Genomic DNA, 13,944 nt, shown 5'->3' on the forward strand with positions numbered 1-13,944 from the left:
ATCTGCCGAAATTGTTGCCACCCCTATTACTAGCCTGTTCAACCTCTCTTTCGTGTCGTCTGAGACTCCCAAAGATTGGAAAGCAGCTGCGGCCATCCCCCTCTTCAAAGGGGGGGACACTCTTGACCCAAACTGCTACAGACCTATATCTATCCTACCATGCCTTTCTAAGGTCTTCGAAAGCCAAGTCAACAAACAGATTAACGACCATTTCGAATCTAACCATACCTTCTCTGCTATGCAATCTGGTTTCAGAGCTGGTCATGGGTGCACCTCAGCCACGCTCAACGTTCTAAACGATATCTTAACCGCCATCGATAAGAAACATTACTGTGCAGCCGTATTCATTGATCTGGCCAAGGCTTTTGATTCTGTCAACCACCACATCCTCATCGGCAGACTCGACAGCCTTGGTTTCTCAAATGATTGCCTCGCCTGGTTCACCAACTACTTCTCTGATAGAGTTCAGTGTGTCAAATCGGAGGGTCTGCTGTCCGGACCTCCGGCAGTCTCTATGGGGGTGCCACAGGGTTCAATTCTTGGACCGACTCTCTTCTCTGCATACATCAATGAGGTCGCTCTTGCTGCTGGTGAGTCCCTGATCCACCTCTACGCAGACGACACCATTCTGTATACTTCCGGCCCTTCTTTGGACACTGTGTTAACAACCCTCCAGGCAAGCTTCAATTCCATACAACTCTCCTTCAGTGGCCTCCAATTGCTCTTAAATACAAGTAAAACTAAATCCATGCTCTTCAACCGATCGCTACCTGCACCTACCCGCCTGTCCAACATCACTACTCTGGACGGCTCTGACTTAGAATACGTGGACAACTACAAATACTTAGGTGTCTGGTTAGACTGTAAACTCTCCTTCCAGACCCATATCAAACATCTCCAATCCAAAGTTAAATCTAGAATTGGCTTCCTATTTCGCAACAAAGCATCCTTCACTCATGCTGCCAAACATACCCTTGTAAAACTGACCATCCTACCAATCCTCGACTTTGGCGATGTCATTTACAAAATATCCTCCAATACCCTACTCAACAAATTGGATGCAGTCTATCACAGTGCAATCCGTTTTGTCACCAAAGCCCCATATACTACCCACCATTGCGACCTGTACGCTCTCGTTGGCTGGCCCTCGCTTCATACTCGTCGCCAAACCCACTGGCTCCATGTCATCTACAAGACCCTGCTAGGTAAAGTCCCCCCTTATCTCAGCTCGCTGGTCACCATAGCATCTCCTACCTGTAGCACACGCTACAGCAGGTATATCTCTCTGGTCACCCCCAAAACCAATTCTTTCTTTGGCCGCCTCTCCTTCCAGTTCTCTGCTGCCAGTGACTGGAACGAACTGCAAAAATCTCTGAAACTGGAAACACTTATCTCCCTCACTAGCTTTAAGCACCAATTGTCAGAGCATCTTACAGATTACTGCACCTGTACATAGCCCACCTATAATTTAGCCCAAACAACTACCTCTTTCCCAACTGTATTTAATTTATTTATTTATTTTGCTCCTTTGCACCCCATTATTTTTATGTCTACTTTGCACATTCTTCCATTGCAAAACTACCATTCCAGTGTTTTACTTGCTATATTGTATTTACTTTGCCACCATGGCCTTTTTTGCCTTTACCTCCCTTCTCACCTCATTTGCTCACATTGTATATAGACTTGTTTATACTGTATTATTGACTGTATTACATTTACATTTAAGTCATTTAGCAGACGCTCTTATCCAGAGCGACTTTTGTTTTACTCCATGTGTAACTCTGTGTCGTTGTATCTGTCGAACTGCTTTGCTTTATCTTGGCCAGGTCACAATTGTAAATGAGAACTTGTTCTCAACTTGCCTACCTGGTTAAATAAAGGTGAAATAAATAAAAAAATAAAAAAATACTGTTGTGAAGACGTTTAAAGCCGGATTTGAATACAAAAAGATTTCCCAAGCTATAAACATCCCAAGGAGCACTGTGCAAGCGATAATATTGAAATGGAAGGAGTATCAGACCACTGCAAATCTACCAAGACCTGGCCGTCCCTCTAAACTTTCAGCTCATACAAGGAGAAGACTGATCAGAGATGCAGCCAAGAGGCCCATGATCACTCTGGATGAACTGCAGAGATCTACAGCTGAGGTGGGAGACTGTGTCCATAGGACAACAATCAGTCGTATATTGCACAAATCTGGCCTTTATGGAAGAGTGGCAAGAAGAAAGCCATTTCTTAAAGATATCCATAAAAAGTGTTGTTTAAAGTTTGCCACAAGCCACCTGGGAGACACACCAAATATGTGGAAGAAGGTGCTCTGGTCAGATGAAACCAAAATTGAACTTTTTGGCAACAATGCAAAATGTTATGTTTGGCGTAAAAGCAACACAGCTCATCACCCTGAACACACCATCCCCACTGTCAAACATGGTGGTGGCAGCATCATGGTTTGGGCCTGCTTTTCTTCAGCAGGGACAGGGAAGATGGTGAAAATTGATGGGAAGATGGATGGAGCCAAATACAGGACCATTCTGGAAGAAAACCTGTCTGCAAAAGACCTGAGACTGGGACGGAGATTTGTCTTCCAACAAAACAATGATCCAAAACATAAAGCAAAATCTACAATGGAATGGTTCAAAAATAAACATATCCAGGTGTTAGAATGGCCAAGTCAAAGTCCAGACCTGAATCCAATCGAGAATCTGTGGAAAGAACTGAAAACTGCTGTTCACAAATGCTCTCTATCCAACCTCACTGAGCACGAGCTGTTTTGCAAGGAGGAATGGGAAAAAATGTCAGTCTCTCGATGTGCAAAACTGATAGAGACATACCCCAAGCGACTTACAGCTGTAATCGCAGCAAAAGGTGGCCCTACAAAGTATTAACTTAAGGGGGCTGAATCATTTTGCACGCCCAATTTTTCCGTTTTTGATTTGTTAAAAGAGTTTGAAATATCCAATAAATGTCGTTCCACTTCATGATTGTGTCCCACTTGTTGTTGATTCTTCACAAAAAAATACAGTTTTATATCTTTATGTTTGAAGCCTGAAATGTGGCAAAAGGTCGAAAAGTTCAAGGGGGCCGAATACTTTCAAAGGCACTGTATCTTTTGTTTGTTATTAGTCTCACCCTTCAGCTCCACTTAACCCCTGCCATCTATCTCTTAACACCATCCGTATTGGATTTCTACTTGCCATATTTTTCAACTTTACTCTTATATTTCACAGAAGTTCTGAACCTTTCTATTCTCATAGTTTCTACAGATTATAAATTAAAGATAAACATTTTTGCTAGTAGTAATATTAGATTATTGATTGACAATTACTTTTTAAATCACCCAGCAGTGCTATCTGCAGAGTTAGCTCCAGGTAAATATTGAAATTCTTCAGCCATTGCTGGACCTGTAACCAAAAATACATATGGACTGTACCAAAACAAATTATCTAAGTTTAAGTTATTTAGTAATAGCAGTATCACCCAAATGTGGTAGTCTAAACTGCTGCATGCACTTCATGGGAATGGTTGTTCATGCAGGTCTTCATAAAAGATCTGCAGCGAAGCAGGGAGAAAACTAGTTTGGAACAGGGATAGAGATCATTTTTAAATGCAAATCTGATTGGATACAGCTTTTGCTTTCTGAAATATCAGCCTCAATTTAACTTCAGAGTTTATTTTTTTCTTTCTGAGGGCTAATCAGGGACATTTTCTGGGACAGCTCTAGCCAGGGAAAGGCCACCAGAATTGGGGACTGTCCCCAGAAATCTGGGAAATCTGTTCCCATAGGCACCAATGCGATAACAGCTGGGTCTTGTCTGCTGAGTTTATCGTTGATTGTATATGAATCAGAAAAAAATGGAAGTGAGTGGGTGTCTCGCTTCCTCTTCCATCTCTGACTACTCCTTCCTTCCCCCTTCCTTCCTCAGATTGGTAGTCCTGCCTTCTCCAATGCTTTATCTACATTTGGAACCAGCTGTCTCTCGTAGTCCCAGACCCTCTTGTCTTCATGCAGCTCCTTCTTGGTCAGTCCTCCTCGTAGGGGAACTCTGACATGGATGATATGACACACGTTAGGAGGAACCTTCACTGTCTTCCCAAAGTTACATTTACATTTACATTTAAGTCATTTAGCAGACGCTCTTATCCAGAGCGACTTACGCAGCACAGAGTGGACCGACGTCTGCTCCACTGTCCTGGGGTCAGAGACACAGAAGGGTTGTTAGACAGAGTGGACCGACGTGTGCTCCACTGTCCTGGGGTCAGAGACACAGAAGGGTTGTTAGACAGAGTGGATTGACGTCTGCTCCACTGTCCTGGGGTCAGAGACACAGAAGGGTTGTTAGACAGAGTGGACTGACGTCTGCTCCACTGTCCTGGGGTCAGAGACACAGAAGGGTTGTTAGACAGCTGTTCTATTCTATCCTTTCCTGGGTCTTACTTTCATCTTGTAGGGGTGGACGTTTCTAACCTGGACTGTACTATCATCTTGTAGGGGTTGTAGATTTTAACCTGGGCCATACTATCATCTTGGAGGGGTGGTAGATTCTAACCTGGGCCGTACTATCATCTTGGAGGGGTGGTAGATGCGATAGTCTGGCTCCTCTCTGTAGATGTACTCCATGATGTTGATCCCTTGAAACGTCCCGCCAGCTGGGTCGTTCAAACCTTCCACTGGGCTCAAACTGGGACTTAGGGAAGATGTGGTTCTCTATGAGGAACACTTCAGCCTGGGGAGATGGAGGTTGGGGTGAGAGAAGGCGAAAGAGAGAATTCATTCAGATTTTTTTCTTCCTATCTGATCTATTTTTCTCACTGTCCACACTATTGTATTTTGACTCATGTCAGACTTGCACATTCACACTGATGTAGCATATGAAATAGCAAGCAAACGCTTTGCTCATGAATTTCCTGTCACTGTTCCTTTAAATGTTGGAGTGGTTATCTTGGTAATGGCAGGTAAAAACAAACACTTCAAAGCACAACAATTCTGATCTGAGCATCCAGACTGAGGATGAGAACCACATATGATTGTGGTATCAGAACTCAAAAGATAAGATTCCATGGCTGCGTTTACACAGTTAGCCCAATTCGCATCTTTTTTGAATAATTGGTCTTTTCTGGTGTAAAAAATATCTGATGTGAGAAGATCGGATATGATTGGTTCAAAAAAAATATTAAAAAACAAAAACACCAAAGATCCGTAACTGCTGTTTACACATTGGGGAAAATATCAGATGTGTGTCAGAAATTCCAAATAATTGGCAAAACAAATCTGAATTGGGATGCCTGTGTAAACACAGCCTAACATATGCATACTACACAAGTAATGATCTACACACATACACAGTACTTCCCTGAGTCCTCCCCCTACCTTTGGGTTTTGCCTCTGAAGTACATCCATCATCTGGGGCAGGGTTTGATGCTGGTATGGAGCTATAATCTCATCGATGTCGTTCAGCAGTACATAGCGTGACTGATACATGTGTCTGTAGACACAGTCATTTAGAGTGGTCAACTGGCCATAGTAGTGGATGTCCCCTCCATGTTCACTGGGCTGCCAACCACGGGACGGGTTCATGTGTTGGTCGATAGGCCAGGGCACCACCTGCATTCAATCAATCAGTCAGTTAATTGGGGTTAACGGGCTCGTGGTAATGACTGGAACGTTATCAAATACATCAAACACATGGCTTACAGGTGTTTGATACCATTCCATTTGCTCCGTTCCGGCCATTATTATGAGCCATTCTCCCCTCAGCAGCCTCCACTGCTATCTATCTATCCATATATCCATCCATCCAATCAATTAATTCCTACCTCCACAAAGCCCTCTTGTGTGTAACTCTGTAGCAGTCTCTCCAGGTCTGCTCCATAGCTGGTGTTATACACCACAACATGCAATATAGCGATCAATCAATTAACCAATCTATTTAATTGTACCTTATTTTAACTAGGCTACACCATCCGAGATGAGTAGCATTCGGACGTCGTTGTCCTTCATCTTGTCGTGTCCCATGTATTTATCTTTTTATATATTTTTCTTCGCATATTCTTTTTATATTTTTCTAAACCTCAACTTCAAAATTCTGTCCTGCAAACCCGCCTCACCCAATGTGGTGTGGTTCTGTTTTTTTCTAAAGTATTTTTATTTACCTCGGAACCGGAATCCCCCAACAGAAGCTAGCCAGCTAAACACTGCTAGCGGTCATCAGCTAACCTTTAGCTCGGAAAGCTCTTGCCAGTTTGTATAACGCGATTCAAACCAAAGCATACCAGCCCTATTTTCTCTCCATATCCCCAAATTCCTACCGCAAGCTCTGGAGCTTTTCACTGGGATCATCGCAGCTAGCTAGCTGCAATCCGAGTGACTACTCCTGGCTAACATCTCTGTCCCGAAGCGAGCACCAATTAGCCTGGAGCTAGCCCATGCTAGGCCCATCTCCCGGCTAGCTAAAGAGGCCCATCAGCCACTCCTGGGCTACAATACCCGGACCCCTTCTACTGCCGGTACGGGGCACGGAACCTCGTCGATCCTTCACGACTGGACTACCGACGTAATCTGCTCGAGGGGGTATTCAACTGGCTCCTACGTCGCGACGTCCCCTGAATGTCCATCTGCTAGACGCGGCCCACAAGCTGTTTAGAGCATACCGGACTGTTAGCTAATAGGCCTGGGCCCCTTTTACTCAACAAAGCCCTGCTTATCCATCACGACTGGACTTCCGACGTAATCTGCCCAAGGTTTTTTCCCAACAGGCCCCTCCGTCGTGACGTCCCCTGAATGCCAATCTCCTAGCCTGCTAGCCGCGGCCCGCTAGCTGTCTAGAGCATATTGGACTGTTAGCTGAATAGATCCATCGGCCAATTTCTTGGGCCACTATACCTATTTTGCCAATTGGACTTGGACCCCTCTGCTACTCGGAATCCTACTAATCCATCACGACTGGTCTATTGATATCACCGCACACAGAGCCTAAAACAGACTTTCCTCCATCGCAACGTCCCTCTAAGGCCCTTCTGCTAGCTTGCTATCCCCGGCCTGCTAGCTGTCTGTGTCTCCAGCAAGCCAAACCACTCACTGGACCCCTATGATCACTTGGCTATGCATGCCCCTCCCTAATATCAGTATGCCTTGTCCACTACTGTCCTGGTTAGTGATTATTGACTTGTTTCACTGTAGAGCCTCTAGCCCTGCTCAATATGCCTTAACCAACCATTTAGTTCCATCTCCCACATATGTGGTGACATCACCTGGTTTAAATGTCTCTAGAGACAATATCTCTCTCATCATTACTCAATGCCTAGGTTACCTCCAATGTACTCGCATCCTACCATACCTTTGTCTGTACATTATGCCTTGAATCTATTCTATTCTATCGCACCAAGAACCCTGCTCCTTTTACTCTCTGTTCCGAATGTACTAGACAACCAGTTCTGATTATTATACCCTTATTCTACTCCTCCTCTGTTCCTCTGGTGATGTAGAGGTTAATCCAGGCCCTGCAGTGCCTAGCTCCACTCCTACTCCCCAGGTTATTTTATTTGTTGACTTCTGTAACCGTAAAAGCCTTGGTTTCATGCATTTTAACATTAGAAGCCTCCTCCCTAAGTTTGTTTTATTCACTGCTTTACCACACTCTGCCAACCCTGATGTCCTAGCCATGTCTGAATCCTGGCTTAGGAAGACCAGCAAAAACTCTGAAATTTCCATCTCTAACTAGAACATTTTCTGACAAGATCGAACTGCCAAAGGGGGCGGTGTTAGCCTGCAAAGTTCTGTCTTACTATCCAGGTCTGTACCCAAACAATTCGAGCTTCTACTTTTAAAAATCCACCTTTCCAGAAACAAATCTCTCACTGTTGCCGTTTGCTATAGACCACCCTCTGCCCCCAGCTGTGCCCTGGACACCATATGTGAATTGATTGCCCCCCATCTATCTTCAGAGCTCGTGCTGCTAGGTGACCTAAACTGGGACATGCTTAACACCCCGGCCATCCTACAATCTAAGCTTGATGCCCTCAATCTCACACAAATTATCAATGAACCCGCCAGGTAAAACCCCAAATCCGTAAACACGGGCACCCTCATAAATATCATCCTAACCAACTTGCCCTCCAAATACAAGATCTCAGCGATCACTGCCTCATTGCCTGCATCCATAATGGGTCTGTGGTCAAACGACCACCACTGTCAAATGCTCTCTAAACACTTCAGCGAGCAGGGCTTTCTAATAGACCTGGCCCGGGTATCCTGGAAGGATATTGACCTCATCCCGGCAGTAGAGGATGCCTGGTTATTCTTTAGAAGTGCTTTCCTCACCATCTTAAATAAGTATGCCCCATTCAAAAAATTTAGAACCAGGAACAGATATAGCACCTGGTTTTCTCCAGACCTGACTGCCCCTGTGATATGCAACTTTCAGGAAAGTTAGGAACCAATAAACACAGGCAGTTAGGAAAGCTAAGGCTAGCTTTTTCAAGCAGAAATTTGCATCCTGTAGCTCAAAGTTTTGGGACACTGTAAAGTCCATGGAGAATATGAGCACCTACTCCCAGCTGCCCACTGCACTGAGTCTAGGAAACAAATCCACTATAATTGAGAATTTCAACAAGCATTTTTCTACGGCTAGCTATGCTTTCCACCTGTTACCCCTATCCCGGTCAACAGCCCTGCACCCCCCACAGCAACTCGCCCAAGCCTCCTCCATTTCTCCTTCAACCAAATCCAGATAGCTGATGTTCTGAAAGAGCTGCAAAATCTGGACACCTACAAATCAGCCGGGCTAGACAATCTGGACCTTTCTAAAATGATCTGCCGAAATTGTTGCAACCCCTATTACTAGCCTGTTCAACCTCTCTTTCGTATCGTTGTTCAACCTCTCTTTCATATCGCTGTTCAACCTCTCTTTCGTAAGTTGCTGCGGGGGAGACACTCTAGACGCAAACTGCTACAGACCTATATCTATCCTACCCTGCCTTTCTAAGGTCTTCGAAAGCCAAGTTAACAAACAGATTACTGACCATTTCGAATCCCACCATACCTTCTCTGCTATGCAATCTGGCTTCAGAGATGGTCATGGGTGCACCTCAGCCATGCTCAAGGTCCTAAACGATATCATAACCGCCATCGATAAGAGACATTACTATGCAGATGTATTCATCGACCCGGCCAAGGCTTTCGACTCTGTCAATAACAACATTCTTATTGGCAGACTCAACAGCCTTGGTTTCTCAATTGCCTCACCTGGTTCACCAACTACTTCTCTGATAGAGTTCAGTGTGTCAAATCAGAGGGCCTGTTGTCCGGACCTCTGGCAGTCTCTATGGGGGTGCCACAGGGTTCAATTCTCTGGCCGACTCTTCTCTGTATACATCAATGATGTCACTCTTGCTGCTGGTGATTCTCTGATCCACCTCTACGCAGACGACACCATTCTGTATACATCTGGCCCTTCTTTGGACACCTTGTTAAAACTTTTTGGTGACGTGGGCCAGTATTGAGTAGCTTGGCTGAATAATGTGCCCAGAGTAAACTGCCTGCTTCTCTGTCTCAGATGCTAGTATATGCATATTATTAGTAGTATTGGATAGAAAACACTCGGAAGTTTCTAAAACTTGTTTGAATGATGCCTGTGAGTATAACAGAACTCATATGGCAGGCGAAAACCTGAGAAAAAATCCAAACAGGAAGTGGGAAATCTGAGGCTTGTAGTTTTTTAGCTCAGCCCCTATTGGAGATACAGTGGGATATTGGTTGTGTTGCACTTCCTAAGGCTTCCACTAGATGTCAACCGTCTTTAGAATCTTGAATGAGGCTTCTACTGTGAAGTGGGACTGAATGAGAGGGGAATGAGTCAGGTGTCTGGCAGAAAGCCGCGAGCTGGTCATGCGCATTTCACATGAGAGGTAGCTCCGTTCCATTGCTTTTCTACAGACATAGGAATTCTCCGGATGGAACGTTATTGAAGATTTATGATAAAAACATCCTAAAGATTGATTCTATACTTCGTTTGAAATGTTTCTACGACCTGTAATATAACTTTTTGAACTTTTCGTCCGATGTTCGGCTGGACCTGAACGAGTGTTTGGATCTGTGTACTAAACGCCCTAACAAAAGAAGCTATTTGGACATAAATGATGGACATTATCGAACAAATCAAACATTTATGGTGGAACTGGGAATCCTGGGAGTGCATTCTGATGAAGATCATCAAAGGTAAGTGATTATTTATAACGCTATTTCTGACTAATGTTGACTACCCAATATGGCGGATATCTTTTGGGCTGCTTCGTTGTCTGAACGCTTGTTAGAGGAAATCGTAGTTAAGATGAATAATTATGTATACATTATTGATATTCTAATACTATTATGTTATGATATGAAAAGTAAAGGTTATTGGTTAAGCTGTTACTGAAAATGTAAGCAGAACTAATTTGATTGTCTGTGCCTCTTGGGAAGGTCAAGGGGGAGAAAAATCTTTTCAGACAAGATAAGAATGTTTGGGTTTTGTTCCATTGGTGAGAGAAATCTGTATCTTTTAGACAGGTTGTAATGTCTGGTTTATGAGGGGAGTAGAAAGCATCTCCGGACCTAAACAAAAAAACAACGGGGCTATCGTGGGAAACTGATGATGTCATTTTGAGTTTATAACCTGTGGAAATCTGTGTATGTGGTGAGTACTCTCTGGAATTAAACGCTCTTTAACCTGGCTTTTAAGACTGGTCTCGATCTACTTCATGCATAATTAATGAACTTTACAACTCATGAAATTAATTAGAAAAGAGTGCTAATTGGTTTTGGCAATTAAAACATTAAAGGAATTTAGAATTCCTCTATCAACGCTGTACTCAGATTATTGCATGGTTTGCTTTTTCCGTAAAGTTTATTATTATTATTTTTTTAAATCTGACACAGGGGTTGCATTAAGGAGAAGTATATCTCTAATTACATGTGTAACACTTGTATTTTCATCAACATTTATGTAAATTGATGTGGCTCTATGCAAAATCTCTGTATGTTTTCGAACTACTGAATGTAACGCGCCAATGTAAAATGAGATTTTTTGATATAAATATGCACTTTAGCGAACAAAACATATATGTATGTCCTACGAGTGTCATCTGAGAAAGATCATCAAAGGTTATTGATGAATTCTATTTGTGCTTTTTGTGACTCCTCTCTTTGGCTGGAAAAATGGCTGTATTTTTCTGTGGCTTGGTGGTGACCTAACATAATCTTTTGTGGTGCTTTCGCTGTAAAGATGATTTGAAATCAGACACTGTGGTGGGATTAACAACAAGATCCTTGACTTCTGCGATGTAATTTACAAAATAGCCTCCAACACTCTACTCAGTAAACTGGATGTAGTCTTATCACAGTGCCATCCTTTCTGTCACCAAAACCCCATATACTACCCACCACTGAGACCTGTACGCTCTCGTTGGCTAGCCCTCGCTTCATACTCGTCGCCAAACCCACTGGCTCCAGGTTATCTACAAGTCTCTGCTAGGTAAAGCCCCACCTTATCCCAGCTCACTGGTCACCATAGCAGCACCAACCCTTAGCACGCACTCCAGCAGGTATATCTCACTGGTCACCCCCAAAGCCAATTCTTCCTTTGGCCGCCTTTCCTTCCAGTTCTCTGCTGCCAATGACTGGAACAAACTGCAAAAATCACTGAAGCTGGAGACTCATATCTCCCTCACTAGCTTTAAGCACCAGCTGTCAGAGCAGCTCACAGATCACTGCACCTGTACATAGCCCATCTGTAAATAGCCCATCCAACTACCTCATCCCCATACTGCATTTATTTATTTATCTTTCTCCTTTGTACCCCAGTATTTCTATTTGCGCATTCATCTTCTGCACATCTACCATTCCAGTGGTTAATTGCTATATTGTAATTACCTCACCACCATGGCCTATTTATTGCCTTACCTCCCTCATCCTACCTCATTTGCACACACTGTATATAGACTTTATCTACTGTATTATTGACTGTATGCTTGTTTATTCCATGTGTCGAACTGCTTTGCTTTATCGTGGCCAGGTCGCAGTTGTAAATGAGAACTTGTTCTCAACTAGCCTACCTGGTTAAATAAAGGTTAAATAAATAAAGTTAAGAACAAATTCTTACTTACAGTGACGGCCTAGGAACAGTGGGTTAACTGCCTTGTTCAGGTGCAGAATGACAGTTTTATCCTTGGCAGCTCAGGGATTTGATCTAGCAACCTTTCTGTTTGTGACCCAACGCAATAACCACTAGGCTACCTGCCGATCAATCAATACTCACTTGTACATCTCCAGAGTCTGGGTGACCTGAAGCACGTTGTTATGATCACCAAATAAATTGGACCAACAGACAGTGAAGTTGGACTGAAACTCCTCTTCCTCCTTTTTCACAAGGTTCTGGATGTGGAGGAAGGTTTGGTTCTGAGCGAGCTCGGCGTCAGCTTGTATGGTGAGGGTCACGTGTGACGGGTCGCAGTCGGGATGATTCGGACAAAGGACGTCGGTCGTCACGAAGCGGAAACCTTTATCCCAATATAGAACAGGGACACATATAATTACTGTACAGTGTAAACTACATCAACAACTCAACAAACCAATCAGCAAATCACCAAGCCCCTTATTTCTTTGATTCGGGTGTTGATTCAGGTGTGTCAGTGCAGGGCTAAAACCAAATAGCAAATAGCAGATACCAAAGTGATCAGAGTGCATCTGGACTTCAGCCTTCGTTCCATTAGCCCAGTGAGTCCCACAGTAGAACACACAGTACAGAGGCTGGACGGAGTCTCGTCTGAAGATACTGATGATGCGTACGGAGCTTCCCTCCAAACGATGTTCCTTGTAGGCCCCCACCATGAAGTGTTCGGTGTCGTTGACAGGCGTGATGGACTGGTCAGAGATGAGGTGCGGATAGAGGTGCTGGTGGTTGCCTGGCTGTGACCTGAGGAATCATGGACAGATGTTGTAGTTCTACAGCAGAAATGTGTGTCCCAGACAATGTTCTCCCTTTGTCACTTTTATTTCTTGATCGTACGGGAGAGTCTTCACGGTACCTGGGCAATGTGACGATGACGTAGACCATGACTGCCAGAGCAGAAGCTATCAGTAGAGGGAACGTACTCCTCTTCACCATCATGAGCCAGATCTAGAAAGGTAGTTCATAGAAGGTGAAGGTTGAGGTGACCTTTGAAGAGAAGTGAAAGTTAATAATCTAGTTGCACTTGTTCCCTGGCTGCGTTTACACAGGCAGCCCAATTCTAATAATTTTTTTTTTTTCAGATCAGCTCTTTGCACATAATTGGGCAAAAGATCAGAATTGGATTGCCTGTTTAAACGCAGCCTCTGATCCTTAAAGTGAGATGAAGACATGCATGTCATGCATAATACTGTATCTAATGACACTCAATGGGCCTCAAGTTCAAGTTTCATCTTGCAGCATTATTTGTCCCAGGGAGGGCAATAGTGGCTTTGAAGTGTATGACATGAAAAACATATCAAATCCACATGGACCAGAATGGAAACGACAGCAAGGGACATAATTGAAATAAGTAATAGACTTTGTTGTATTATGTCTGTCTAGATGTGTGTATGTATTTGTATGTATTTGTCAACCACTGCCTTGAGGGTAAGTGACAGGTGTGTGCCGTGGTTGATCGCAGTTGTAGTTGTTGTGTGTGCTTGTATAGAGTTCTTAGTGGACAGACCAGAGCAGGAGTTTCAGGACCTAAATGAGAAAGCTCTGAAACACATCCTCAGGAAGATACCTGATGAGATCAATGACCAGGTACTCTTACCAAAGATGGTTGATAACTGAATTCATGTTAGTTGACAACTGAACCAAATGTCAATCAAAACTAGACTTTGAACTGATGTCTGTGCCCAGTGGAATGTGTGATGAGTGAGTATGTTTATGGAAACTTCGGGTACAAGACAATCCA

At 43.7% G+C, this 13,944-nt stretch overlaps 1 pseudogene; it reads right to left on the bottom strand.

Annotated features, from left to right (window-relative positions):
- Window positions 1-3,919: 3,919 nt before the first annotated feature.
- LOC124010708 lies at window positions 3,920-13,139 on the bottom strand (annotated as a pseudogene).
- Window positions 13,140-13,944: the final 805 nt, after the last annotated feature.

Source organism: Oncorhynchus gorbuscha, linkage group LG23 (genome assembly GCF_021184085.1).
Source record: "Oncorhynchus gorbuscha isolate QuinsamMale2020 ecotype Even-year linkage group LG23, OgorEven_v1.0, whole genome shotgun sequence".
Taxonomy (NCBI): Eukaryota; Metazoa; Chordata; class Actinopteri; order Salmoniformes; family Salmonidae; genus Oncorhynchus; species Oncorhynchus gorbuscha.